This window comes from Triticum aestivum, chromosome 7A (genome assembly GCF_018294505.1).
Source record: "Triticum aestivum cultivar Chinese Spring chromosome 7A, IWGSC CS RefSeq v2.1, whole genome shotgun sequence".
Classification (NCBI taxonomy): Eukaryota; Viridiplantae; Streptophyta; class Magnoliopsida; order Poales; family Poaceae; genus Triticum; species Triticum aestivum.
In genome coordinates this window covers 719,568,716-719,581,973 of record NC_057812.1, presented here as the reverse complement: position 1 = coordinate 719,581,973, position 13,258 = coordinate 719,568,716, and positions in this window count along the sequence as shown.

Below are 13,258 nucleotides of genomic sequence, written 5' to 3'. Positions count from 1 at the left end.
CGTGGGAGGATGGCACCTACTGCGCGAGGCATGCAAGCTGAGCGAGACGCCAAGCTCACTAGGAGCGGCAGGGTGTAGATGGGCGTGTGCACGACCGAGCCAACCAAGGTTGGTCATGGCGGCCGGATTCTGTCAGGGTGCTCCGGGCACGGAATCGGGCGGGGGAAGAGCGGAGTAGGGGCACCTGCTTTCCTTGACAATGGAACAGGGGTCAGGTAGGTCAAGAATGGCTTAGAGCGGCCGAATTTAGGACGGGAAGAGCAATGGCCATGGCGGAGTTCAACGTCCCGGGCGTCGTCTACGGGCAGCCCCAGGCCAGATCCACTGCGCAGGACGAAGGAGAGGCGCCTGCCAAAGCTCATGGACATGCTCGTGCTGCTCGATTTGGACTCCGGACGCGGTGGCTAGCAACGGCGTCGTCGGCAGAAGATCTCACGCGCTCTCAGGATTTAGTTCCGATGATAGCTCCGGTGATAGTTGCGGGCGGCGGCTCCACCCCCTCAGCCGTACCACCCTGAGCCTGCCACTGTGGTCCTCAGGCGCAGGCACGCTGGCCCTCGCCGGCGCCGGCCACCGGCCGAGCCGCCAAGAGGGAGAGAGAGATTCCGAGAGTGGGAGAGAGTTTTTTATATTGGTGGGGTCCATGTGTAAGTCAGAGAGGGGATGAGAGAAAGAGAGTTATTTTTCCCGGGGTAGGCCCCACCTGTAAGAGGCATGTGCATTTTGGGGCAAAAATGTCCATTAAACGTCAGGAAAACGGTCAAAGCCCTTTGACCATACGGAAACGGCACGGAAGGGCATTTCTGTAATGGCACATAACGGCAGAGGGGCAAATTTGAGCATGCTTCAAAACTAGGGGCAAATCCGATTAGTGGGTTCGAGTTAGGGACACAAATGTAAAAGACCCTAGAAAATATGCCATTCATACCGAGGCTTGGTATCATTATGTCGTTGGATCAGTTGTTACCTTGGTTGCGATTATGATCGTATTTGTTTTCGCATTGAAATGTTTTACATAGTTTCAATGTATGGTTTAATTAATTTAGATGCTCTGCAGAGCTTTATGTTGTTAGATGAGAATGATGTATGTACTTTGGTTTTAATGTGATGATGAACTTCTATTAATTTGGTCACTTAATTATCTATTCATGATGTTCTGTAATGATTTGTGACACAATTAATTATATATAATGCACATAGATGAACTGGCAATGGATGTACGGTGACAGACACACCTCCGAGTACATTAAGGGCGTGCATGATTTTCTCGAAATGGCTGAGGCAAACAAGCAGAATGGTTTTATGTGTTGTCCATGCCCTATATGTGGGAATACAAAGTCTTACTCTGACCGGAAAATCCTTTACACCCACCTGCTTTACAAGGGTTTCATGCCACACTATAATGTTTGGACGAGGCACGGAGAAATAGGGGTTATGATAGAAGACGGCGAAGAAGAAGAGTACGATGACAACTATGTGCCCCCTGAATACGGTGATGCTACTGAACATCAAGAGGAACAAGACGATGTGCACGATGATGCTACAACGGGCGAAGCTACTGAAGATCAAGAGGAACTAGACGATGCGCCCGATGATGATGATCTCCGCCGGGTCATTGTCGATGCAAGGACGCAATGCGAAAGTCAAAAGGAGAAGCTGAAGTTCGATCGCATGTTAGAGGATCACAAAAAAGGGTTGTACCCCAATTGCGAAGATGGCAACACAAAGCTCGGTACCATACTGGAATTGCTGCAGTGGAAGGCAGAGAATGCTGTGCCTGACAAAGGATTTGAGAAGCTACTGAAAATATTGAAGAAGAAGCTTCCAAAGGATAACGAATTACCGACAGTACATACGCAGCAAAGAAGGTCGTATGCCCTCTAGGATTGGAGGTGCAGAAGATACATGCATGCCCTAATGACTGCATCCTCTACCGCGGTGCGTACAAGGATCTGAATGCATGTCTGGTATGCGGTGCATTAAGGTATAAGATCAGACGAGATGGCCCTGGTGATGTTGATGGCGAGCCCCTCAGGAAGAGGGTTCCTGCGAAGGTGATGTGGTATGCTCGTATAATACCACGGTTGAAACGTCTGTTCAGAAACGGAGAGCATGCCAAGTTGATGCGATGGCACAGTGAGGACCGTAAGAAAGACGGGAAGTTGAGAGCACCCGCTGACGGGTCGCAGTGGAGAAAAATCGAGAGAAAGTACTGGGATGAGTTTGCAAGTGACCCAAGGAACGTATGGTTTGCTTTAAGCGCGGATGGCATTAATCCTTTCGGGGAGCAGAGCTGCAATCACAGCACCTGGCCCATGACTCTATGTATGTATAACCTTCCTCCTTGGATGTGCATGAAGCGGAAGTTCATTATGATGCCAGTTCTCATCCAAGGCCCTAAGAAACCCGGCAACGACATTGATGTGTACCTTAGGCCATTAGTTGAAGAACTTTTACAGCTGTGGAATGGAAACTACGTACGTGGGATGAGCACAAATAGGAGGAATTTGACCTAAAGGCGTTGCTGTTCATGACCATCAACAATTGGCCCACTCTCAGTAACCTTTCAGGACAGACAAACAAGGATACCACGCATGCACGCACTATTTACTTCACACCGATAGTATATACCTGGGAAGCTGTAGGAAGAATGTGTACCTGGGCCATCGTGGATTTCTTCCGACCAACCATCAATGTCGAACGAAAGGCAAGCATTTCAAAGGCGAGGCAGATCACCAGAAGAAGCCCGCCATGCGTACCGGTGATCACGTACTTGCAATGGTCAATGATTTTACACGTAATCTTTGGAAAGGGTCCCGGCGCACTAGCTGTTCCGAATGACGCTGAGGGACACGCACCCATGTGGAAGAAGAAATCTATATTTTGCGACCTACCCTACTGGAAAGACCTAGAGGTCCGCTCTTCAATCGGCGTGATGCACGTGACGAAGAACCTTTGCGTGAACCTGCTAGCCTTCTTGGGCGTGTATGGAAAGTCAAAAGATACACCTGAGGCACGGGAGGACCTGCAACGTTTGCACGAAAAAGACGGCATGCCTCCGAAGTAGTATGAAGGTCCTGCCAGCTACGCTCTTATGAAAGAAGAGAAAGAAATCCTCTTTGAATGCCTGCTCAGTATGAAGGTCCCGACTGGCTTCTCGTCAAATATAAAGGGAATAATAAATATGTCAGAGAAAAAGTTCCAGAACCTAAAGTCTCATGACTGCCACGTGATTATGACGCAACTGCTTCCGGTTGCATTGAGGGGGCTTCTACCGAAAAACGTCTGATTAGCCATTGTAAAGCTATATGCATTCCTCAATGCAATCTCTCAGAAGGTGATCGATCCAGCAATCGTACCAAGGCTAAGGAGTGATGTGGCGCAATGTCTTGTCAGTTTCAAGCTGGTGTTCCCACCATCCTTCTTCAATATCATGACGCACGTCCTAGTTCATCTAGTCGACGAGATTGTCATTATGGGGCCTGTATTTCTACACAATATGTTCCCCTTTGAGAGGTTCATGAGAGTCCTAAAGAAATATGTCCGTAACCGCGCTAGGCCAGAAGGAAGCATCTCCGTGGGCCATCAAACAGAGGATGTCATCGGGTTTTGTGTTGGCTTCATTCCTGGCCTTAAGAAGATGGTCTCCCTAAATCGCGGTATGAGGGAAGACTGGCTGGAAAAGGCACGCTTGGAAGGGACTCAATAATATGCAGGGACGAATATTCTTGGTCTCAAGCACACTACACAGTTCTACAGAACTCTACCTTGGTGACCCCGTATGTCGATGAACACAAGAACAGTCTGCGCTCCAAACACCCGGAGCAGTGCGACGACTGGATTACATGTGAACACATCAGGACTTTCAGTAGTTGGTTGGAAACACGTCCCAGAGGTGACAACACTGTTTGTGATGAGCTGTACTTATTGTCCAGGGGACCATATTTGACTGTATTGATTTACAAAGGATACGATATAAATGGGAATACATTTTACACGATTGACCAAGATCAAGAGAGCACCAACCAAAACAACGGTGTCCACTTTGATGCAATAACCGAGAGGGGAAAGGACACATATTGTGGTTACATAGTGGACATATGGGAACTTGACTACCGACATGATTTTAAGGTCCCTTTGTTTAAGTGCAAATGGGTCAATCTATCAGGAGGTGGGGTACAGGTAGACCCACAGTACGGAATGACAACAGTGGATCTGAAAAATCTTGGGTACACTGACGAACCATTCGTCCTAGCCAATGATGTGTGATACGTCTCCAACGTATCTATAATTTTTTATTGCTCCATGCTACTTTATCTACTGTTTTGGGCAATACTGGGCTTTATTATCCACTTTTATATTATTTTTGGGACTAACCTATTAACCGGAGGCCCAGCCCAGATTTGCTGTTTTATGCCTATTTCAGTGTTTCGAGGAAAAGGAATATCAGACGGAGTCAAAACGGAACGAAATCAACTAGAGAAGTTATTTTTGGAAGGAAACCCACCTGATGGACTTGGACTCCATGTCAGAAGATACGGGAGGTGCTCATGAGGGTGGGGGCGCGCCCCCTGCCTCGTGGGGCCCCCGTAGCTCCACCGACGTACTCCTTTCACCCATATATACCTACGTACCCTAAAACTTCCAGAACAGAAGATAGATCGGGAGTTCCGCCGCCGCAAGCCTCTATAGCCACCAAAAACCTCTCGGGAGCCCGTTCCGGCACCCTGCCGGAGGGGGAACCCATCACCGGTGGCCATCTTCATCATCCCGGCGCTATCCATGACGAGGAGGGAGTAGTTCACCCTCGGGGCTGAGGGTATGTACCAGTAGCTATGTGTTTGATCTTTCTCTCTCTCGTGTTCTCTCTCGTGTTCCCTCTATGGGACGATCTTGATGTATCCTGAGCTTTGCTATTGTAGTTGGATCTTATGATGTTTCTCCCCCTCTACTCTCTTGTGATGAATTGAGTTTCCCCTTTGAAGTTATCTTATCGGATTGAGTCTTTTATGAGAACACTTGATGTATGTCTTGGTGATCAACTTGCGGGTTTCGTGACATTGGGAACCTATGCATAGGGGCTGGCACACGTTCTTGACTCTCCGATAGAAACTTTGGGGCACTCTTTGAAGTACTTTTATGTTGGTTGGATGAATCTGAGATTGTGTGATGCATATCGTACAATCATGCCCATGGATACTTGAGGTGACAATGGAGTATCTAGGTGACATTAGGGTTTTGGTTGATTTGTGTCTTAAGGTGTAATTCTGGTACGAACTCTTTTATAGATAGATCCGAAAGAATAACTTTGAGGTGGTTTCGTACCCTACCATAATCTCTACGTTTGTTCTCCGCAATTAGTGGCTTCGGAGTGACTCTTTGTTGCATGTTGAGGGCTTGTTATACGATCTACTTATGTTATTATTGTTGAGAGAACTTGCACTAGTGAAAGTATGAACCCTAGGCCTTGTTTCCTATCATTGCAATACCGTTTATGCTCACTTTTACCACTTGTTACCTTGCTGTTTTTATAATTTCATATTACAAAAACCTTTATCTACCATCCATATTGCACTTGTATCACCATCTCTTCGCCGAACTAGTGCGCCTATACAATTTACCGTTGTATTGGGTGTGTTGGGGACACAAGAGACTCTTTGTTATTTGGTTGCAGGGTTGTTTGAGAGAGACCATCTTCATCCTACGCCTCCTACGGATTGATAAACCTTAGGTCATCCACTTGAGGGAAATTTGCTACTGTCCTACAAACCTGTGCAGTTGTAGGCCCAACAACGTCTATAAGAAGAAGGTTGTGTAGTAGACATCAATGTGGCACAGGTTATCTATGTGAAGGATATGTCTATCAGACCGAGAAAAAGAAAAGATAAGGAAGCGAATACATCATACGATGAGCCAAAGCGCCACATAGTTCTTTCAGGAAAAAGGGACATCGTGGGAGTGGAGGGCAAGACAGACATGTTTGAAGATTATGAAAGTTTCATGAAATTCCTCCCTTCAAAGTCAAGGCTGACCCAAGCATCCTGATAAACGATGAAGATTATCCATGGTTACAGCGCAATAAGCAAATGACACAAGCGAAGAAAAAGTGAAGACTTTCTCCCGCAACTATTATGATGATACCATGCCAACTTTGTAACAGACGAGTATGATACCATTGTCCGTTTTGTACATGCACATGCTATGTGGCTGAAATTATGATACCATGCCAACTTTCAACTTTTTCAGAGTTCATTTGAAATGCTTTAATGTCTTATGGTTCGGCTCTCGTAATACCATTAATCTTGGTTCGCTCCTTGTCAACTATGTTCTCACCAAGAACACTCTCAAGAGTGCAGCCACGTGGGCTATTGGTCCCGGTTCGTCTGGACCTTTTGGTCCCGGTTCCACGCACGAACTGGGACCAATGCACCTCGCCCCTGGCCCATGACCATTAGTCCCGGTTTGTGCCACAAACCGGGACTAAAGGGTTGGTCCTCGTTGCGCTCGGAGTTTAGTCCTACCTCGCCAACCGAAGGGCGCTCACACCGGTTTATAAGCCCGTCCCTCTCTGCCTTGTTGAGCTCCTCTCAAAGCGAAAATAGATGCCCCTATACAGGGAATTTGACCTAAATTCATAGTGAATTTCTCTAAAATTCATAGAAATTTATTATGAATTTAGGTTGAATTTTCTCTATAGGCGCATCTATGTTCATTTTTTTAATAAAGTTAATCACAAACTTGTGATTCACACAAATTTCAAAGAATTCAAATTTTAACTATTCAAATTTGAAATCTAATGGCACTAACAGAAAGTTTATAATTTTTCTAAAACTAATGGCACTAACAAAAAGTTTATAATTTTGCTGACCTAAAAGGAGCGGGAGATCATGCTCCAGGGGCTCTCTTCCTCCTACGCGCTGGTGAGAACGTTTTTTCTGTAACTCCCCTCTTCTAATGATACTCTTGTGGTCTGTATTTGTAAGTGATGGTGTCAAGCTTCAGTTGTCAGTTGTGCGGGGCAACTAAATTGTGAGCTTAACATGCCTGGGTAATTGTAGGACTCTGTATCCAATTCAGTCACTTTCATGACTTGCTGCAATCTCCCTTACTTATTTGATGTCACACAACAACAATCTTTTGAACTATGGTGAAATTCAACTTATGAAGTCGACTCAACCTCTTTTAGGGAAATGTCCTTGTTAGCTTCTGTAGCTTAGTACCATTCCTGTGAATTTCCAAGTCTAGGATGATCACCAAATAGCAGCATCTTAGCTCCTACTTGTTGATGACATAGTATTCTCCTTTTTGTTACCACTAGCTTATCATGAGTACATTTGAAGGCAACCATCATGTTTTGTATGAGGAACTCCTTAAAATAAAAAGTTAAAATCTTGATTGTTTTGTTACCTGCAAGTGTTTCCTGTGAGGTGTGAGTTGCAGGGTTTAGTACATCGAAAGCCATTATTCTTAGAGTTCTGCAGGTCCATTTAGTTGATTTCACCACTGTCCATCATCATGGTTTTCGTTTATCGGTGTAAGCTGGGATCTGTCATTCAAGAATTTATATGGCCATGGACTATTGTTTGACAGGTTAAATTAAATTGTATGGAGTAATTTTCAGTTTTGATAAGAACATAGATGATTTAATTAGTCTTGTTATAGGTTATTTATTTCGGGATGGTTATGCTAGGTTTAATTTTTTTTTTTGCTGCACTGGCATGATATAGTGACTATTGATCATGGTTATGCTACTATTTGAGTTGGGATTCACTGAATATGCTTTCTTGGCTATGCTAGGATTCTCGACTTAATCTTTTACCGAGTGTTGGTGATTGGGTTTGTGTTGCTGATAAGTAGTGTGCCTTACTTGACCATGCTCATGCATCCTGTTGTGCATAGCGAAGATAGAATATGATCGTTTGACAGGTGAGCTTGTCGTGCCAAATTTACAAGTACTCCCTCCGTCCCAAAATAAGTGTCTCAAGCTTATTACAACTTTGTACTAACATGAGATTTACATGGGATTTATTTCACTTTCGACTCATTTTACATGGGATTTGTGATGTGTTAAAACTGTTGTTGTTGTGCTTCAGATGCTCGGCTGTGATAGTTTGGTGCTGTCGAGATGGATGGCCTGCAAAAGGGATAAGGCGCCGAAGAGAGAAGAAGTGCACCATGAGAGCCTAGATCAGGAAGCAGTGCGTAAAATGGCGTAAGGCGAGCCAGCGACTTGTGCTTTGTGCTGCGCAAGTGCTAATTGATGAATATGATTGGTGATAGATATTGTTGTGTAGTTTCCTACTTGTTTTGTTTATCGACTGGTAGGAGGTATTACCCCAGTCCCAAATTACACGTTTTAGATTTATCTAGACACAGATGTATTTAGTGTTACATACATCTATATATATAGACTAATCCAAGACAGGTAATTTGGGACAGAGGGAGTATTGAACTAACTCATGAAGCTCGAGTGTTGAAAATTGATGTCAGATTTCCTCCTCTTGTTTATTTCTTATATTCTGTGTGATGTGAAATTTGTGCATTTCTTATATTCTTGTCATTTGGATGAATCTCGTTGGAATGGAACGCAAGTTGTTCACTCAAGCAGGACTGTCATGAAACATGCACCATATATATTCAAGCTGAGCACAATATCCTGTGGATGATAGAATCTTTCTTGGTTTCTGCAGGCATCTGTTATGACTTCTCTCTAGATCTTGTATGTGTGTTTGCGATAGCAATTTAAATCCATGGCGCTGGTGATTGTGCCATGCTTGTATCTTTTCTAGATCTTGTATGGAGGCCAAACGCCGGAAGAAAAAGGAAAAGAAAAACCGATCTTGTATCATCTTTGTTAGGGCTTGTATGTATGTTTGACTAGCAAAGTTGTGATTTTTTTCAACGCAGGGAGAAACTCATGTTGGTCAATATGTAGTCCGAAGCTATCATTTTCTTTCACAAGACCGTTCAAGTAATTATGGTGCTCGATAGAATAGGAATTAATTTCTGGCCAACCCAAAGTTCCTTCCCTGTGTAAATGTATACATTCATGCCCCTTTTCATCGAACATTTGAAATCATGGGGGTTCACCATGCTCAGAGAATGGAATTTACTCGGGGGTCCAAGTGAAGGAAAAACAATAATTTAGTGCCCACTGGACGAGCTAGTTTTTCTTCCTTTTTAGGGAAACTGGACGAGGTAGGTAAGCCAGCTGGACAGAGATGTAGACACATGCATCTAAAGCCGAACAACTTTGGCACCTCACACAATCGATTTGTTAGTGGGAACTCGCTCGGTGGGTAGGTAGCACGGGATTTCGTGAAGCTGATGGTTTACCGAGCAGACTCTTAATAAACCCCTTTCCTAGAAATATGCGTTTGCTATTATCCTCATCAGCACGCCATTAAACGCTCTAGGGATGCCCATCAGCCATCAAGGGCCTGAGTTGCGCCACCTCATAAATCCGCGGCACCACGGTCACCATGTTTTTTGAAGATCATCTCTATATATACTAGAGACAATCACCCATCCGCGTGCGGGGTGCGTGTGCGACTTATGAACCGGCCAGCCTCGGGAAACTGCCAGCTGGAGAACTGTGCGGATCGTGCCCGATTTGACACCGGGGCAAACGTCTCAGTGAAGTCGACTCCAGCACGCTGCCGAAAACCACGGTCCACCCAGCGAGCCTTGTAGTGCTCAAGTGTACCATCTGAGCGGGTCTTATGGCGAAAGACCCACTTGCCGCTGATGACATTGGCGCGAGAAGGCCGAGGAACCAGTGTCCAGGTACGGTTCCGCTAAAGAGCATCGACCTCTTCCTGCATCGCGGCAAGCCAGTGAGGATCACGAAGGGTTGTGCGAGCGGACGCAGGGATCGGTGACGTCTCAGTGGTGGAGGCGGCGTGAAGATACTCGTCGCTGGAGTACCGTAGACTCGGGCGATGAACGCCGGCGCGAGCCCGAGTGATGGGGCGAGATGGCAACTCGGCGACCGGCGAGGCGGTCGGCGAAGCAGCCCGCGAGGCCGTCGGCGAGATGGCCGGTGAAGAAGCGGAGCCCGAGGCCACCGAGGCGCTCGCGCCCGAGGCTTCCGAAGCGCCCGTGCCTGCGGCGTAGGGGGCAGCCGAGGCGGGGGCGCCGCCCGAGGCACCCGAGGCGGCGGGGCAGCCGAGGCGGGGGCGCGACGGGGCGTCGCCTGAGGTGGCCGGTGAAGATACCGGCGACGGGGCGGCCGGCGAAGATGCCGGCGAAGAGGCCGGTGAAGCAGCAGCTGCCGACGAAGATGCCGGCGAGGCGGGCAATGCCAAGGCCCGTGACGGAGTCGGCGAGGACATCGTGGGGGCGCGAGTCGCAGCTCGTCCCACGGCGGGAGGACAGCCAAAGCTCAGAGGCGGTCCAAGAATCGAGCGGGGCCGTCCACCTGACGGGGTCGCTGGAGGGCCGCCGGTGGCCTGCGACGACGGGGCGGCGGGAGGTACCTGCTGAAATGGAAACACCGTCTCATCAAAGTAAACGTGTCCAGAGGTGAATACACGATGTGAGACGGGATCGTAGTAGCGGTATCCTTTGGTGTTAGGTGGGTAGCCAAGGAAGATGCAAGCGACTGAGCGAGGTGCAAGCTTATGAGGCGCAGTGGCGGCGATGCTAGGATAGCGGAGACAGCCAAAGATGCGAAGGCCATCATAAGATGGGGGCGCACCAAAGAGGAGATGATGAGGGGCATAGTTCCAGCGTGGGCGACACGGGCGGATGTTAATGAGGAGGGTGGCGGTGGCGAGAGCGTCCAGCCAAAACCGGGGAGGCACATTAGAGTGAAAGAGTATCATGCGGACGCAGTCATTAAGAGTGCGATGGATACGCTTGGCACGACCATTTTGTTGGGACGTGTAGGGGCAAGTGAGGCGGAAGATAGTGCCGTGGGAGGCTAGAAGGTTACAAACAGTGGCGTTGTCAAACTCTTTTCCGTTGTCAGTTTGTAAAGCAAGATAGGACGACCGAACTGTGTGGTGACGTAGGAATAAAATGCGGTGAGTTTGGCAAGAGCGTCGGACTTGCGACGAAGAGGAAATGTCCACACATAATGAGAGAAATCATCTAAGATCACCAAATAGTATAGGTAGCCCGTGTTGCTTGCAACCGGGGATGTCCAAACATCACTATGCAATAATTGAAACGGAAAAGTGGAAATAGTGGTAGATGCGCTAAAGGGAAGATGAACGTGCTTGCCAAGACGACAAGCCTCACAAGCATGGTCGTCGATCTTATTGCATGAGAATGAAAAACTCTTAAGTATTTGACGCAAAGCGGTGGAGTTCGGGTGTCCCAAACAAGCATGCCAAAGGTCGACACATGCGGCGAGAGCGACTGGGGTGGTGGAGGCGGTGGTGGAGGAGTGCACCGGCGAAGGACCATTCGAGTACGGGCGTCCTTCACAGAAAAACCGACATCATCAAATTCAACGGTAATGGAATTGTCACGGGCAAGACGACGAACAGATACAAGGTTCGTAACTAAATCAGGAGACACAGGAACATCAGACATAGTAATAGGTGTAGATGTGGAAGGAAACGAAGCACGACCAACATGTGTGATAGGTAAAGAGGATCCGTTGCCAACGGTGATGCAAGTAGGAGTATGAACCGGAGTGGAGAAGGTTAGACTACCGGGATGAGATGTCATGTGGGCGGTGGCGCCCAAGTCCATGTACCAAGAGCCGCCCGTACCAAGCGACGACGGGGACGGGGCCGAGTGCAGGGCGGCTAAGGAAGTAGTGTTCCATGACGATGAGACCGGCAGCGAGGTAAAGCCGCCGTAGGGCTGAACCGGGACGGGCGGAGTATGTCCGCCGGCCATCGGCATGGCGAGTAGAGCCGCAGAGGCGTCCGGCTGCATCTGGCCAAAGGGAGCGGAGGCGTCCGGCTGCTGCATGGGGTCGAAGCGAGCGGACGCGCCCGGCTGCTGCACGTGGGCGAAGGGAGCAAACACGCTCGCATGCATGCGTACGTCAGGGGCTGACGCACCCGGCTGTATATGCTGCATGGGCATGACGGGCATGGTGTAGGAACCGTAGATGGAGGAGCCAGGGGAGGCCATAGCAGCGGGGGCCAGCGGCGGCTAGGGCAAGAAAAAGAAAGCGGCTGCGGCGAACCAAGCACACGGGCACGTCTAAGCTAGCAAACACCCAGACACACAGCTGGATGGATTCCACGATCTGGATGACTAGCAAGCACCCAGGCACACAGCTAGATGGATTTGACTAGCGATCTAGTTGACTAGCTAGCGATTGGGCTGGGTGAGAAGAAGTGCAGCGATGGCAGGAGGTACGGCGGCTACGGAGGAAGGTGAGATGCGGCGGCGGCGCGAAGAGGATGGCGCGGCGGCGGCAAGGACCTGCGGCGGCGGCGGCGGCAAGGACCTGCGGCGGCGGCGCTAGAGGAGCGGAAGATAGGGTTAGGATCGACGTGCTAAACTAATACCATGTAGAAGGAAAAGAATAGGCTGTGCAACACAATAAAATGATCGGTGCACCAGGCATGTATATATGAGTACAGAAGGGGGGCCACAACATCAACTATACAGAGGAACCAGGAGATGGGCCCAAGACATAATATACACGTACACAATATATTCAACAGAAATGGATGATAATTATTGGTAGTGCATTCAAATAAATGCTAATTTATTGAACATGACATAAGAATCACATATAATAATATATAAAAAGTGAAATCATGGTGACATGTACGTGGATTTACTCCTCCACACACATGTTCCAAACTATATTTATCAATGCACAAAATATACACTGATGTTATTCACTTTTTAGTCTAGTAAACAGAGTCTTTAAAGATGTGAACATGATACATATCTTATAAAAACAGTCGTGTGTAATCTACTTGATCTTGGCATCCAAGTTATTTCAAATCTTCTGAGTGTCAATGTACGTAGCAGCTCTTAGCTAATATTCTACACAATCAGCTATGTGTATACACATGGTATAGCTGTCATGGATTTTTTTTTTCTTGCTTTGACAAGCTGATGTGTACGTGTACAGCCATCCAAAAAAGAGGTGTAGGTATACATAGACTAGATTTTGCCTTGGTCATTGTTCCAAGTCAGAATAAAATTTCGTTTTTTAATACATCAAGTCATTTTTACTTGTAGACATGTCGATGATACACGTTCCTCATAATTTATTAGGTATATAGCAAAATAACTTGTGCAATACAATGTTAGTAATTATATTAAAACTAGACCT